Source organism: Polypterus senegalus, chromosome 16 (assembly GCF_016835505.1).
Source record: "Polypterus senegalus isolate Bchr_013 chromosome 16, ASM1683550v1, whole genome shotgun sequence".
NCBI classification, from domain to species: Eukaryota; Metazoa; Chordata; class Cladistia; order Polypteriformes; family Polypteridae; genus Polypterus; species Polypterus senegalus.
In genome coordinates, this window is record NC_053169.1 from 75,362,756 (window position 1) to 75,380,844 (window position 18,089).

Sequence of the window (18,089 nt, forward strand, 5' to 3'; positions counted from 1 at the left end):
AAACTGGTCCAGATTTCAGGTTTGAAAGGGGTCTTCACCAGATTGCGTGTTTCAGTTCTTTCCATAGATGTTCGATAGGATTTAAATCAGGGCTCATAGAAGACAACGTAAAAATAGTCCAGTGATTTGTACTTAGCCATTCTTTCGGTGCTTTTAGCTGTGTGTTTGGGTCATTATCCTGTTGGAGGACCTATGACCTGCGAGTGAGACGGAGCTCTCTGACACTCATCAGTACATTTTACTTCAGAATGTTTTGACAGTCTTAAGATTTTATTATTCCCCTCACAGTCTTGTTGGCACCCTATGCTAGATGTAGCAAAGCAGCCCCAAAACATAGCCGAGCCTCCTCCATGTTTCACAGTAAGTATGGTGTTCTTGTCTTTGAAAGCTTCATGTTTTTCATCTGTGGACGTAGAGCTGATGTGACTTTTCAAAAGGCTCCAGTTTTGTCTCATCTGTCCAAAGGACATTCTCCCAGAATCATTGCAGTCTGTCATTATGCATTTTAGTAAATTCCAGTCTGGCATTTTTATGTTTTTCTTTCAACAGTAGAGTCCTCCTCAAAAAGTGACAAATTGTGTGATCAGACATTGATGGACCTTAACTTTGGAGTTCAGCTTGTAGCTCTTTAAAAGTTGTCCTTGGCTTTTTGTCTTTCATTCTCACTTTCCTTCTGCCCAATTCTGGGGTTGATTATCCTCTTGCAGCCATGTTCAGGGAGGTTGGCTACAGTCCCATGGACCTGAAACCTCTCAATAATATTTGCAACTGCTTGGAGATGGTCCTCTAGCCTTTACCTTTCACATGCTTGTCTATAAGTTTCTTTCTGATCTCCTCAGACATCCCTCTCCTTTTCTTTCTCTGGTCCATATTCACTGAGGGACAAACGATGATACCAAATAGTAGAGTGACTACTTTTCTCCATTTAAATTTGCTGAATGACTGATTGCATGACTGGAAACATATGTGATAATAATTAAAGAAAACAGCTAGTTTGAAAAATCACTCTAATTTAATTCTTTATGTTCTTTTCTAGGGATAGCAACAAATGTATCCAGGTAATTTTGGAATACTTTTGTAGAATAAGCAATATGTGATCTCTGTTCACACTTGCTTTGTTTTACTTGATGACTTATCAAAAGCTTGCAGGTATACAGGGTGCAATTACTTTTCATTTAATCACTTTTCAGGATGCATACAGCACTTTTTCAATGAGGGTATCAACATATTTGTCCATGTCTATATTTCCATCTCCCAGTCCCTGATAATAATTATATTTGCAATCTAATTAACAAAACATTCCCATTAAGTATTCAAAACAATGGAGCAAGCAGTAATAAAGGCTCTTTTCAAGGGTTTTAGTTGTAGCTCAAAGGTAGAAGAGGTTGCTTGGCCAAGTTGGCTCTCAGCTTCAATGAAAAGGAGTGAAGAGACTGTGAAAAGAAAAAATGCGATCATGCTTAGTATTTCGGGTTTGATCTTAGCTGCTGCATTTTTCATTAATTGCAGGGTGAATAGAGAACAATTTGGATTGCCAAAAGTAACCAATGCAATTATAAGTTTTGCTTAGTAAAAATCATTCTGAATTGTTAAAACAAAATGTGAATAACTATACAGACAAGAATGCTAAAACATGTCTGCTATTTAAGTCTGCAAAATTATTATTAATTTTTTAATATCCAGTTTGTCTTTTATTTAAATGTCACCAGCAACATAAAATTATAATAATGAATTAAGGTCAAGATTCATTCATGTCGTTTTTTTCTTATTTTTCATCCATTTTTCTTATTATGTTGCCCCATTTCACAGAATCTGCGTCCGAATTAATAATACAAGTAGCAACTCGATTCAGGTGTACAGCTCATCAACATTACAATAGTAGCATTAGAGATAACTCAAGCATTAGCATACAATTTCTTCGGAATTATGTGGTTGACAAGGTTATAATAGTGACTTCTCATAATACACTCCATATTATTCATGCTAATCCTACAGCAAATGCACATCATGCTGGAAAGGTCTAAAGCATTTTAAAGAACCTTTAACATTTTGCAATTAATTCCAAACTTGGATAATAGTACGAGACATCCAATAGCAAGTTAAAGTTGTTAGACACCTTTTATACTTCATGTTATTTGTATGAAGGTAATTTGTGTAGTGAAAATGAAAATAAGTTTATACATGTCTGAATTACAATTTTGTTTTTAAATCAACAGCAAAAGTGTTACATAATTATTTGTTTGCTCTTGTATAACCGTAACGCTACTTTATATCCGAGCGAAACTAGAAAAGTACCAGCAACCTCTTTTATATTTTCAGATTATGGGCTGGCAGTTATGCCTTATGCTATGAAAGATGATTTTTGGCAAATTATATAATACAGGTGATCAAATAGTTTATTTTCTTTCAAATGTTTTTGTATATTGTACGTAGATTTTAAACATTGAATAGGAATGTGCTTTATTCATTTGCATCTTTTCAGCTGATTTTCCTGTTTGGATAAAATATCAGTCCTGAAAATTAAAGATAACAGTAGTTTTGTTTTCAGTTGAGGTGAAGTACTTGCCAATTTTCTGTAATTAGTGAACTATTCCATTTCCTTAGAAAATGGAAACTGCTTTGTATGATCTTTGTTGCATTTTTCTGAGCGCTTACATTTGTTCAATGTACTTTATCAAATCTTACTTCTCATACAATATCACAATTAATCTAATTTATTATCCACCAAGAACTGTGTGGTTTGAGTAGATGTTAAAATTCAAAATTTGAACAGTGTATAAACTGTGTTATGTACAAATGCTGTATTCTTTACTCCAGCATAGTCTTTTTCTTTATCTTTTACCACTTCTATTTGGGGTTGATATGCTTGATCGACCTTATTCATACAGCTCAGTCCTGCATCTCCTCCTCAGTCAGACCCTTTTCCTTCAGATCTTCTTTTAATTTATCCATCCACTTCTTTATTGGTCTCCCTCACTTTCTCTTCCCCTGTACTTCCATTCCCATCACTTTTTTGCTCACATATTAATGATCTCTCCTCACATGCCCATAATCCTTCAAGCTACTTTCCTGTACTTCCTTAGATATTCTTCAACTTTTCTTTAACTTCTGATTGTCTTATGCCTTATTCTGTCATTTTTGGTAACTCCACAAATCCATCTCAATATTCTCATTTCTGCCACGTCTAAGTCCTTCTCCTGCACTCCCTTTACTGCCCATGTCTCAGCTCCATACATCATTGCTGGTCTTATCACTGTCTTAACAACCTTACTGTTAACCTTAGCCTTAATTTTTCAATCATGCACTCGGGCCCCAATCCAGGTGGTTTGTCGTGTGGTGGGAGCAGCAACACGTTATCAGTGCATGCTCCCAACAATACCCCTGATACCTTCTTCCAGTTGTTCCATCCATACCGCATCCTATGGGTTATCTCTGCATCTAGTTTTCCATCTTGAGCTACTACTCATTCTAGATATTTAAATTTATTCACTCTTTTCAGTAGATGTCCATCCGGATTAACTTCTGAATCCTGATCATTATTAAACCTAATATATTCTGTCTTCTTTTTATCTTCAACCCTCTATCTTACAAAGTCCTTCTTCATTCTTCCAACTTACTCTCCACTTCCTCTTTTCTGGTGCTACATATCACAATGCCATCAGCAAAAAGCTTTTACCATGGGCATTGGTCTTTTATCCCATAACTCAACATGTCCATAACCAAATCAAAAAACGTAAGGACTTAAAAAACACCCCTGGTGCAGACCTCCTGTAACTGGGATCTTGTTTGTTACCCCAACACTGCTTTTAACCTGAGTCCTCACTCTCTACATATCCTGGACAATCCTCACATATTTCTCTGGTTCTCCTTTCTCCCTTATGCACCTCCAGACCTCTTGACATGGCAATCTGTCGTACACCTTTTCCAAATCAATAAACACTATATGCAACCCTTTCTTTTTTTCTTGATGCTTCTCTGTGTGCTGTCTCAATGCAAAGACTGCATCAGTTATTCCTCTTCCTGGCATAAAACCAAACTGCTGCTCCCCTATGGTGGTCTCTTCATTTCATCACTTTACTCCAGTATAATGAAGGACCTAAACTGATCCCCTCAACAAAAGTGTGGTCTAAAGATATACAGTTTTTCAATCTTGCAAAGCTTACTGTTTGTAACTTGGCATCAGCACATGGTATCCTCAAAGCTACTATCAGAAAGAATATTTGGTGACCCATTCACTTTTCAGGCCTTATAAACTATCTGATTGATTAGTTTGTGTAGGCTGACTTCAACACTAAAAGTAATTGTCTTCTTTTTGGTATGCTTCTTTTAGATTTCAATTGTGTCGCTTGTCTTCTGCGTATAATAAAGGCTAGGTGACATGTCAAAAGTGCTTATTTAAAATTAGAGTTTGTGGAAAAGATACCTGAATTGGAGAACTATTGTTGCTGACGTATTTAGGACAAATGATAAACTGGACTATACAGAATTACATTATCTGGCTATTTTTGATTTGGTCTTAAGTTAATGGCAGCATTCAATCATTTGTGCTGGTCTGAAATGTTGCTTGAGTTAATGGCTATCTAACCAATTTAACTTTAGCAAAACAAAAACTAACCACAAAACAGATAACTATTGACCTGCACATATTTACTCATGCATCCTCTTTTTTAAAAATCCTCTGTAAAATTCATCTCTAGAAATAATGTTTTTTATTGCCCTACATTTTCCACGCAGATACAGTGCATCCGGAAAGTATTCACAGCGCATCACTTTTTCCACATTTTGTTATGTTACAGCCTTATTCCAAAATTGATTAAATTCATTTTTTTCCTCAGAATTCTACACACAACACCCCATAATGACAACGCGAAAAAGGTTTACTTGAGATTTTTGCAAATTTATTAAAAATAAAAAAACTGAGAAATCACATGTACATAAGTATTCACAGCCTTTGCTCAATACTTTGTCGATGCACCTTTGGCAGCAATTACAGCCTCAAGTCTTTTTGAATATGATGCCACAAGCTTAGCACACCTATCCTTGGCCAGTTTCGCCCATTCCTCTTTGCAGCACCTCTCAAGCTCCATCAGGTTGTATGGGAAGCGTCGGTGCACGGCCATTTTAAGATCTCTCCAGAGATGTTCAATCGGATTCAAGTCTGGGCCACTCAAGGACATTCACAGAGTTCTCCTGAAGCCACTTCTTTGATATCTTGGCTGTGGGCTTAGGGTCGTTGTCCTGCTGAAAGATGAAACGTTGCCCCAGTCTGAAGTCAAGAGTGCTCTGGAGCAGGTTTTCATCCAGGATGTCTCTGTACATTGCTGCAGTCAGCTTTCACTTTATCCTGACTAGTCTCCCAGTTCCTGCCGCTGAAAAACACCCCCACAGCATGATGCTGCCACCACCATGTTTCACTGTAGGGATTGTGCCAGGTTTCCCCCAAATGTGACGTCTGGCATTCACACCAAAGAGTTCAATCTTTGTCTAATCAGACCAGAGAATTTTGTTTCTCATGGTATGAGAGTCCTTCAGGTGCCTTTTGGCAAACTCCAGGCGGGCTGCCATGTGCCTTTTACTAAGGAGTGGCTTCCGTCTGGCCACTCTACCATACATGCCTGATTGGTGGATTGCTGCAGAGATGGTTGTCCTTCTGGAATGATCTCCTCTCTCCACAGAGGACCTCTGGAGCTCTGACAGAGTGACCATTGGGTTCTTGGTCACCTCCCTGACTAAGGCCCTTCTCCCCCGATCGCTCAGTTTAGATGGCCGGCCAGCTCTAGGAATAGTCCTGGTGGTTTTGAACTTCTTCTACTTACGGATGATGGAGGCCACTGTGCTCATTGGGACCTTCAAAGCAGCAGAAATTTTTCTGTAACCTTCCCCAGATATGTGCCTCGAGACAATCCTGTCTTGGAGGTCTACAGACAATTCCTTTGACTTCATGCTTGATTTGTGCTCTGACATGAACTGTCAGCTGTGGGACCTTCTATAGACAGGTGTGTGCACAGGTGGACTCCAATTAAGTTGCAGAAACATCTCAAGGATGATCAGGGGAAACAGGATGCACCTGAGCTCAATTTGGAGCTTCATGGCAAAGGCTGTGAATACTTATGTACATGTGATTTCTCAATTTTTTTATTTTTAATAAATTTGCAAAAACCTCAAGTAAACTTTTTTCATGTTGTCATTATGGGCTGTTGTGTGTAGAATTCTGAGGAAAAAAAGGAATTTAATCCATTGAAGAATAAGGATGTAACATAACAAAATATGCAAAAAGTGATGCGCTGTGAATACTTTCTGGATGCACTGTATACAACTGACTGTTGTGGGGTTCAAGCTGGTGTCCCATCTTTGGCTTATGTGTATTTTCTTTTTATTTTATCTTTATGCTGTTTTTTTTTTTAAATATTATTTTATAAATATTGTTTATGATTGTGTTTTGTGTTTCTTGTTCTCACCAGTAACTAGCAAAATCTGCCTTGATCCAGAATCAAGTGTTTTCAGGTGCTGATTACGTTGCCATAGAATGATCACAACCATGCTTATTTGAGCTTACAAAGAAAAAAAAACAACAAAATAGAGCTTATTTCCAAACTGAGGAAAATCCTTTGTTAATAGTTTGAGTTTGTGTAAGAATGTGAGATCTTTTTTTTTATAATTTCCACAGGTATTCTAGGATGATTTAGCATTACGAAATAGGTACATGAAATGTTAACTTGAAAAGAAAGTTAATGTTGGATTGTGTTCATGCAGGTGCATGCTGTACATCCACAAGATCAGACCTTATCTAACAGAATATGCAGCACAACTTCTGGTCCAGGCTTCAGTCTTGTCACGTCTGGACTACTGCAACTCACTTCTGGCTGGAGTATCTGCATGTGCTATAAAGCTGCTGCAGATCATCCAGAATGCAGTGGTCCATCTTTTCTTTAACCATTAGCCATTTAACCATTAACTTTTATTTAGCCAAAACAGACACATGTCACTCTGCTCTTCTAGGTCTCTACTTTGGCTCCCTGTAGCAGCGTGCATTAAGTTAAAATCCCTGATGCTTATTACCTAAAAAGCAGTCAATGGGTCAGCACTTGTGTATATGGAGACACTGGTGTTGTCCTATACTCCTTCTTGCCCACCAAGGTCTGCCAGTGAACAGCATCTGGTGATGCCACTTCTGCATGGTATCAAGTCTCAGTCCAGACTCCTTTCCTGTGTAGTTTCTAGTTGGTGGAACAAGCTGCCCACGTCCATCCGTACTGCTGACTCCCTCAATGTATTTAAGTAGCAACTGAAAAATTCATCTGTTTTGTGAATGTCTGTTGAATTGATAGGAAAAAATCTTCTTTGGATGATTTGTTGTTACATTAAGGTTTACTTGCTTTATTGATTGTTGACCTATGATTGTAAATTTATTAGTTATTACATTCATTTCACTTGTGTCAATCAATTTTCTGTTACCTGTCCTATTACACTTGCTGAACAAACAGGCCTTAGCCTAATGTTACTCAATTATGTTTACCTCTTTTGTAAGTCGCTTTGAATAACATCATCTGCCAAGCAAATAAATGTAAATGTTCAACTATATAAATGTATAAACATTATCTGTTATTAAGACATAAATAAAAGCTAAATCACATTTTAAATCATTAATACAGATAACTCTAAAGTGTTCACAATCACTCTCATCATTAATAGATCAAAAAGAGTACAGCATTAAAGGAGACAGACAGTGTATAATCAATATACTAATTTAAATAATAAATTAGTTTACCCTACTAATGTGAACAAAACATTAGATCTTTGCTACTAATCATGAAAAGAATGATTCAATTCTGAATACTTGGTGTGTAACACAGTCGAACTGGTTAATGGTTCTCAGGTTCAGCCCTGGGGCCCACTGTGGATGCAGGTCTTTGTCCCAACCCATGTCTTCTCTTAATTGGTCTCCTTCCTTAATTTTTTCCCAGTTTCTGTTTTTTATAAACATCCGGAAATTCACAAACTGGTTTGGATATATTTTTACTGAATGAATCAGGCATTTTTATGTATTAGATGGGTAAGAATTCTTTTTCCTTTTAAATATTTTTGTATGCTTTACTGTTCTGGTTATTTTGACAGTTATTTACTAATAAGCACACAAGTGTGCAACACTTAAGAAGCTGCATCTTTCAGAGTTTTTTGTGCTGGTGTCTGCTCTACTTGTCATTAGCTGTCTGTTGTGACGATGTGGGTTTGCTGCATGCTCCCATCATCTGTCCAGGAGCCATGAACCCGACACAGTCGGTAATGTCAATGATGAGCTCAGCTGTGAGGCACAACAAATGGAACAAGGGGATGGTGTAAAAATATGCCAAGTGCTTTTATTAAAAACATCAACAAAGTGTCCAAATAAAGTGCAGTGCTTTCAGAATTCTTCAATAAATAAAAAATCCCATAAAATTGAAACACGGAGGTAAAAACCAATAAATAGAAAACACAACAATCCTTTAAAACAAGGTTAAAACAATGCTGGAAGCAGTCTCTTAAAAACAACACAAAGCCTGGTGATTCTTTACCTTGGCCCCGCTACAGGAGAGTCACCCTACCAGCAGCTGACCTTCTTTCCGCTCCACTGGTCTGGAGGCCTCCCGAATCCTGGCTTCGGTCGCACACTCTCCAGACCGAGACTTGGCTTCCCTGCTGACCAGGACACCCACGTCAGGGAATTCACCGCCCAAGACTCCCGACTCCCGCTGCCTTCTCGGCCTTACACGGCCAGCCGTCCTACTTCTGGTCACTCCAACTCCTTGATTGCTCAGCTGGAGCGACCGCTTCCTTCTGCCCCACCAATTCTCGGCCAAACACCCCTCTCGGGGCTCAACTTCCAGCTGCCTGCCTGCGAGCCTTCACTCGCTCACTCGCTCGCCCCGGCTCTCTCCACACTGCTTCCTGTTTTCTTCCTCACTCCGCAACCTCCATCTTTCTTTTCTTTTACTCCCTTTTTTAGCCACCTCGCGCTTCTATTTATGAAGAGAACGTGGCAGCTTTAGCCATCAGCAGCTCCTGGGAATAATTATGGATGTGGATGGTTTCTCACCTGTGCACTTAGGTGAAAAATGTCCACACCACGAACTCCTCAGATACTGCTTCGGCCACACACCACCATGCCCCCTCGCTGAGCCGGGAGTGCAGCGATTATTTATTTTAAAAGTGACCCTTTCAACATAAGCTGTGCACCCGCTATACCACATCTGTATTCAGATAAAATTAAGACATCAAACTCCCAAGAAAAAAATGTGAAATAAAAGGGTAACAAAACAAAGTACAAAAGTACAAGATTTGATTGTGGTCAGCAACACAGGAGCACCGCAGGGGACTATACTTTATCCGGTCCTGTTCAGCCTCTATACATCAGACTTCCAATACAACTCGGACTCCTGCCACGTGCAAAAGTTTGCTAACGACACTGCTATCGTGGGCGCATCAGGAGTGGGCAGGAGGAGGAGTATAGGAACCTAATCAAGGACTTTGTTAAATGGTGCGACTCAGACCACCTATATCTGAACACCAGCAAAACCAAGGAGCTGGAGGTGGATTTAAGGAGGCCCAGGCCCCTCCTGGACCCCATGATTATCAGAGGCGACTGTGTGCAGAGGGTGCAGATATATAAATACCTGGGAGTGCAGCTGGATGATAAATTGGACTGGACTGCCAATACCGATGCTCTGTGCAAGAGAGGACAGAGCCGACTATACTTCCTTAGAAGACTAGCGTCCTTCAACATCTGCAATAAGATGCTGCAGATGTTCTATCAGACGGTTGTGGCGAGCGCCCTCTTCTACGCGGTGGTGTGCTGAGGAGGCAGCATAAAGAATATTGGGGGGTCGTCTCATTGTTGTCCCTCTAGTGCACCTGTTGTTAATTTCATTAACACCAAAGCAGCTGAAACTGATTAACAACTCCCTCTGCTACTTAACTGACCAGATTAATATCCCATAAGTTTCATTGACTTTATGCTATACTCTGATTAAAAAGTGTTCCTTTAGTTTTTTTGAGCAGTATATTTCCTGTTAGCCCTTTAGACTAATGCACTGTTTTACTGTTTTCTTTTGCTAGATGATATGTCATCCTTATAAGAATTGCACAGAACAGTTTACTTTTGAAGATACAGGATACTTGAGGTAAGCAGTTTTGTACTCTGAAGTTTGTTTTCTTGTTATTTTGCTATAATGTAATGTATGAAAAAAATGGATACACCTAAAAACGGAAGACTATTTGCTGGAAAATCAGCATAGCAGGTCAAGTTATTACTTTTCAAGGACCATTACTCTCACCCTTGCCACCAGAGGGCAACACTGGGCTTGCAACAAAAAGCTGATCACCACACATGGCATCATCATAACTTAATTGCTGCAAATGTTGACTGCACAGATGTGAGAGTGGGATGGTATGAGTGATAATGGTTGCAGAATTTGTCTTATTACGAAGGATCTCAGGGGGCGGAGTCACAACAATATGGGAAGACTGGCAGATGGTGTGACAGGTTTTCTGTCATGTCTCTGTCAGTGATTTCTTCCATTTTCCATGGATTGGTTATTAATGATTTGCTGAGACAGTACGTCATTCACAATGTTTTAAATGATGTCTGCCACTGACATCTTTCCATTCCCAACTGGTGTGAAGCCATTAGAGTCTAATAAACACTAAATCCACAATCATTTCAATTTATACATTTTAAAGCTGCAAACTCCTAGAGGATCAAATATATGGGATAGCCGTTCAACTCTGCTGGTTGTTGGGGATGATTTGACTGTGCAAGGATAAATCAGAAATGTTCACGACAGGCCTTGCCTGTTTACATTTATCTACAGTTTAATTCTAGTAAAGTCTATGTGAAATGTTCTTAGCTGTTTGCAGTTAATCGTGTGTGGAATACTCTGGGAAGCAGGGTATAGTCTGAGTCACACTTCAAACAGCTCCATAGTCCTTGTCTGGATATGTGTTGTAACCCCTATTCAAAACCCTTTATAGTTGCTTGCTTCTGTTACCAGCCATGGGGGTCTTACCTAGTATTAATGAACTATACTTAATGCCTCATTCTGGGCCAAAAATTGTTCCTTACTTTAGTATTTGGAACTCTTTCTATATATAATAAGTGCCTTGAGCATGGGAAATGTGCTATATACTGTAAATATAATGTGTTATTATTATTATTATTATTATAACAGTTGCATTTAACATTTTTAAATTTAAGTTCTGTAATGTATTCATTTTTCATAGAAACACTGGACCACTAGTGAATATTTGTACAGGTTACTGTACTGTAAAAGTATGTTTACTTCTATTGGTTTATTTGATGTAAATATCTGCTGTAGTCAGGCTTGCAACAGGTGTATTCTCCGGCATAGTTTACTTTTTTATTTGGTACTGTATATGTATTTTTTGTGTTTATTTTAATACACAGAATATAATACATGACTGAAATATAAAGAGTTAAAATCTCAATTTGTTTGTCTAACCTTTTCCTTCTCTAGTTTCACATAGCAGTAACTCTAACTTCCCCACCTCATACGGCTTATATCAGGTTTAAGCAGGAGCCCGAGGGTCCATACCTATTAATTTCTATGAACTTTTCAACTTTTGACTTTGTGCACACTCAGTGTCCTACCCAATTATACCTGGATTTTCTCTGACCTTTTTAACTTTTCACACCCTTTCTTTCAGACAGTCCATGCAGATTCTTGCCTGGAGTATCATTTCTGCCATGAGTCCTGGACTTTGATAATAGTGTCTACCATGACTGACATGTGTGTTGTGTCCTCTGTGTGAACGAAACAACTTTTAGATAATATTGTTCTATGTGCACAAGCATTTTACCTTTTCTGATGGTCATTATTATTTGTATTTTATTTTAGATGTTACCTGTTTAATGACTTTGCCTAGCACAAATAGTTGAAGTAGTTACATTGACTACAAATAGGATGATACACTGTCACTGGAAACTTATTTATATGGTTATAAATGAGCAAAGTTGCTTGCTGCCTTCACCTAACACTTACTGTAAAATTTACACTTATTTGCTTAGCAGACACACTTATCCAAAGTGACGTAAAAAAGAGGTGAACATAGTCGAGTAAACATCAGTCTGCAGGTGTGTTTGGGATCAAGGTTAAAAAATGTTATCATCTCAAGTGAAGAGCTCAGAGCAAAATACAAGTACTACATCCAACTCCTTACAACTCCTTACAGCTTACAACTCCTAGATTACAAAATCTAACAGCTAATATCAGTTAGATAGAAATTCACCAAACAAGAGAGTCTTCAAATCCTTCTTAAAGACTTTGAGGGAGTGAGAATTTCAAATGGAGGAGAGCAGTTCATTCCACTAGCCAGGAGCTGCACATAAGGGCTGAGATTTGATACCATATAAAGGTTGCATTGACTACTCTGTACTCAGAGCTTTGAGGTTTTGAACATACTATGTGCCTTTACAGGAACCCTGTGTAGTAATCTGAATAAAGAAATGACATGTGCCCACCTCTGCTGGTTGAACACCAGATGTGATGTTGCATTTTAAATCATTTGCAGCAGCTTGGTGACACATATTGGTGCTCCTGCCAGCAGGGACTTGCAGCAGTCCATGACAAGGCTAAAGTCTGGACCTGGAATTGTGCTGGATATTCTTCCAGAAATGGTCTAATCCTGGGGATATTGTACAGAGAAAATCTGACAGACCAAGAGACCATAGCAATTTTGTCCCTGAAGGACAGCTTGTCGTCAATCACCAACCAAGGTTGTGCACCAACTTGGCAGGTGTTAGCAATAGTGAGTCAATCTGAACAGTGATGGGATGCTGAATAGATGGATGAGCTGAGATACCAAGCTTTAATAACTTGAGCTGGACGCAGTGTTCCTTCATCCAGGCTGCAATATCAGTGAGACATGCAGAGATTCTAGCTGATATTTTGTGAACCTCTGGAGGGAACAATAGGCATAGCACTGATTGGAAAAACATAGGACTGGAAGACAGGACCTAGTAAAGAATTGTATATGAGAGGAGAGGAGATGGCCCAGCACTCACTCTCAAACAACCCAGTGCTTGCCTCGTGCACCGAACGGGTGGGATTTATACCACTTGAGAGCAATCCAAATGATATCAAGGTCAGAGAGGGTGGCAAGGAGGATCTGGTAGTTGACTGTGTCAAAGGCAGAGGAGAGATCTAGCTGGATGACACAGATGACCTGTTGGTAGCTCTGCCCTGCTGTAATGTGTCAACGATGGTAAGTAGAGCTGTCTTGGTAGAGTGGCCCTTCTTGAATCCTGGCTGATTAGGATCAAGCAGTCTGTTCTGTAAAAGAAAGGAAGAGACTTAGTTAGAGACAGCATGTTCCACTGTTATGGATAGAAAAGGGAGCAGAGACACTGGTCTATAATGACCTACTTGAAATGGGTCAACAATGGGCTTCTTGAAGGGAGGAGTTATAAGAGCTTGTTTAAAAAAATGTGGGAAAAGTGCCTGTAGTGAATGAAATATTGGCAATTTTTAATTTCTTTACTTGCACAAAATTGTTCTGTGTAACTTGTGCTTGCTCCTCTTTGTTTATTATTATTTTGAAATACTAACCACACCAGATCTGTCAGCAATTTATTCATAAAATTATGCCTCTTTTGAAATGTTCTTCAAATTAGAACTGCTATTAAAAATCATAAAATAATTAGAAATAATAGTTATATCTTAATGGATGTAGTAACTACTGTATATTGTCATCAGTAACCTACTGTAGGTCTTGTTAGTTTTCATTCCATTATCTACTGTATATACTCACAGATAAGTACTCCTGCAGATAAGTCGGGATTTGATTTTACAGTATAATTTCTGGTATTTTATAATGTCGGTGGTATAAGTCAAATGCAGAAAACTCACGCTATTGGTACAAGGGATTGTGATATGCTAATGCCCACCTGAGAGAGTAACCACGGAGCACACTGCCTTTTTTTTCTATGTGGATGCTGCAATGCACTGTATCAGTGTCTGCTCCTAACCTCTCTCTAATGTGCCTGAATACCCAAACTATTTCGAAGTGACGTTTGCACTGTTTTGTGTTTTTGTATCTCACACCCTCATTCACCTTTGTCGTAAGAGCATCCTTCATCTGTGATGGAGCGTTTGATCAGAAGAAAATATGAAGCTGGTTTTAAATTAAAAGTCGTTGAAGTGGCAAAAGAAATTGGTAACTGCGCTGCTGCAACAAACTTTGATGTTTCTGAGAAACTGATCCGAGATTGGAGAAAGCAAGAAGATGTAAAAAAAAAAAAAAAAATTAAAATTAAGTGTCGTATTTTTGAACGGGTGTATAAGTCGGGTTCTGATTTTATGATCGATTTTTCGGGTTTCAAGACACAACTTATATGTGAGCATATACAATATTATTATTATTATCCATTAAAATGCCTTTATAATCTGCTTCCTTCTAATCTCCTAATTACTAAATAATATTCTTAGACAATTAGGATCATTTGTTGATTTGATATTTAAATTGTATTTAATTACATTTTCAAGTGCATGGTGGCTGAAATTATTAAATATTCCACTGCGTTCATTCAAAAAAACAAGTTAAGCAAGTACATCAGTAATAAGACACATTTAATTTTGATGTTAAACTGATGATTTTGCTGTTTTATTAGCAGATTTGCATAACAGTATTTACTTTGAAGACTGTGGAAGAAACTAATCTTTCAGTGAAAAGCATAATACAGTACTTCATGGTGCAACAATGCTGAGATTGTCAGCTCAAAATTGTTCAGTCTGCCCTGCTCTGGGTCTTTAATTCCTCCTTGGCATTCACTGTTGGTCTCCATTTAGGAGCCGTGCTGTTTGTAGCAAAATAATGTGACGTTAAATGATAAAGTCTGTAATGTGCATTGAGATATCACTGAATGAAAAAAAGGTGATTAAGCAAAAGTAAGAAAATCCAACATGGCAAAGGATGACACAATTGAGGAAAGTACACACACAGCCAAAATTCAGCTAAGCTATTTGGACTTAAAAAAATATTGTCAAAGAATGCAGAGGGCATTAAAAACATACAGGTATACAAACACATAAAAATATCACTATAACAAAACCATGACAAAGCCGGTGAGTAAGCATTGAGTGGTAATGGAAGAGCCAGGTTTAAAAATTAGACAGAAGAGCTTAAATGAGCCTTGTGTCACTGTCGAGCAGTTCAAGTGGCTAAGCAACTGAAAATGGGAGGACTTATAGGCACAAGATGCAATGGAGAGGGGTTTATATGGGTGGGACATGATTTCTGTTTACACAATAGCATATTCATATGTTAGTCATCAGAATGTGGGTAACATACAAGTTTATAAGGATAAATGAAATAAAACATAAAGAAAAGCTATGAAGACTAAGTGAAATTAATAAACATTTGAAATCCGCAAATTTAAGTTTGACATTTTGCAAATAGATAATAAGGCAAACACATTCTTCTCGTTTTTTTTAATCTTTAATAGATGTAGCTTTTCTTGTCCTAAAGGAAGTTTGTATAAATCAAGATGTTACGTTTGTACAGTCAATTATCTTGTCAAAGTATACATTTTTAGAGTGCTGTTACTATTTTTTGAGTGGATTACAGTAGCTTGCAGCTAGGCTGTGGCAACGTAGACTTTTAAGTTTTATGTTTTTCTTTCACACTCCTCTGTGGTATTATGTATCACTAAAACCAGTGGGAGTTAAATCAAGAAAGCAAAGGGATTACAAGTCATTGACAAAACATGAACGAAAATCTCTTTGTCTCTTAGCAGCTTGAACACACAATTGTCTTATACAGGTAGCTTCATGCATTTCTTCAAATATTAATGGTGTTCCAGTGCAGTAGTGTTATCATCAGTTGTAATCTGCCACATTAAAGAGAGGGTAGCATGGATCGGACATGGGGGTGATTCCCTACAGGAATGCCTTCAGTCCAGTGCTGGTATTTACTGTATATCCCCAATGTTCTTTAATAAAAACATCATTTTTTTCTTCTTCTAACTTTCTCCTTGACGTCTTGTAAAGCACTTTGAGCTACATTGTTTGTATGAAAATGTGCTATATATATAAATGTCGTTGTTGTTCACGTTTTTTTTTTCTTTTTCTCCAGAACCTCCTCACACACATTTAAAAACTTGCTGTTAGATTGCTTGGCCCGTTTAAACTGAATCGCCATAAGTCAGTGTGCATTGTAGTGGATTCATTAAAAAATGGCTCTGGCTACTTTGATTCCTGTAATGGAAAAAAGGGGGTTTGTGAAATTGAATGAAGAGATGTGTATTGTTAAGGGAGACATTTTATTGTTCAATAAGAGAATGTTAAATTAAGTAAAAATTGTGTGATTTCATTGAAGACTTTTTAAAAAATATGTTTGCTTAATCTTTACAAAAATTACAGGATCAGTGCAGTATTGATGAAGGATTATTAAACACTTTAAGAGTATACAGTCCAGTGACATTACAATCTTTTAAAGCCTTAAATTTCAAGAAGTGATTTTTTTTCTTTTTGTGATTAGTGTATAACTGTTTCTTCTCTTTTAAGCCTTAATGTTTGTGATGACTCTTTCACAGTGAATAGGGACAATATTAGTAGAGCCTTTCTTCTCACCTAAGTTTTATATCTTTGTAAAGAAGATAAGGCATTGAAACTATGCATTTATGACTAAAAGGGCACATTATATTTGTTCTGTGTTTCATTATTTTTAATTAGATAATGTATAATTTAATATTGTTTCTTTGTATCAGTATACTGCTGATGGATTATGTAAATTTCCCCTTGGGATTAATAAAGTATCTATCTATCTATCTATCTATCTATCTATCTATCTATCTATTAAAATGTAGTAAATGCTTATGGTGCTGCTATGTTACTACTATAAGGTAATGCCTTGCCTTTTCATATTTCAATATTAATAATCCATCCATCCATTATCCAACCTGCTATATCCTAACCACAGGATCACGGGGGTCTGCTGGAGCCAATCCCAGCCAACACAGGGTGCAAGGCAGGAAACAAACCCTGGGCAGGGTGCCAGCCCACCGCAGGGCACACACACACTAAGGGCAATTTAGAATCACTAATGCACCTAACCTGCATGTCTTTGGACTGTGAGAGGAAACCCACGCAGACACGGGGAGAACATGCAAACTCCACGCAGGGAGGACCTGGGAAGCGAACCCGGGTCTCTTAACTGCGAGGCAGCAGCGCCACCCACTGCGCCACCGTGCCGCCCAATATTAATAATTTGCAAACATTTTTTATTCAAAATGTAGGATTTGTACCACATATGAACTATGTCTATTTATGTGGTAGCATTAGTTGTAATAATGGGTTTGTGTCCTGAGTGCTACCTGGATGAAGTTTGCATGCTCCTCTGATGCATATGTGGATTTCTGCTCTGGTTTCCCCTCACAGTCCAAAGACATGCAGAGTGAATTAACTTGCATTACTAGGTTGTATAGGTGTATGTATGTGTACGTGTGTGTGTGTTCACCTTGCGTTGGAATTACACCCTGTCCTGGTTGTGTTCCTGCCTTGTAGCTGGTGCTTGTTGGGATAGGCTCCAATTGCCCAATTACCCCATTCTAGATAAGCAGATTAACAAAACAGATGGATGAAAAAATTCATAAATTTACCTATTCTTAAGTACCTATTTATTAATTAACTGCTAGTTTTGGGAATCTACCTGTCTCTCGGGAATGGTTTAGACATTTGTTACACTTTTGAAAAGCAGTTCTTGTTTTTACTATAAATGTAGTTTTCTTCAGAGGAGTCTTCATGGCATTGTGTGGATAAAGAAAAAATATATAAATAATGCAATATCTCAGAGCTAATCTGTCACTGCTGAAGTTTTACATGGACCTTTTTGGCTGTCATCTGTGGCCAGATAACTATAAACTGTTATTAGTCTCAGTTATCAGACATAAGGGTAACTGTACAGATCTAACCTTTGTGAACACTCAGCTTTTTATTTAGTTATCAAAATGTATGGTTAGAGGCAAGTAAGCCAGATGCAGTGATATTACATTTTGATCTCAAGCATTTATGGTTTAATTTTATTGTATATTTTTGCGT

General features: G+C 38.0%; 1 protein-coding gene across 3 annotated transcripts in view; it reads left to right on the forward strand.

The window, feature by feature from the left end:
* Nucleotides 1-18,089, forward strand: part of LOC120516726 (WD repeat containing planar cell polarity effector) — a 456,415-nt gene that overhangs the window by 142,124 nt on the left and 296,202 nt on the right. For all 3 annotated transcript variants that reach the window (XM_039738613.1, XM_039738612.1, XM_039738614.1), the window contains exon 2: nucleotides 10,093-10,157. The gene's annotated coding sequence lies outside the window, so the exon portion shown is untranslated. The remainder of the gene's footprint in view (nucleotides 1-10,092; nucleotides 10,158-18,089) is intronic.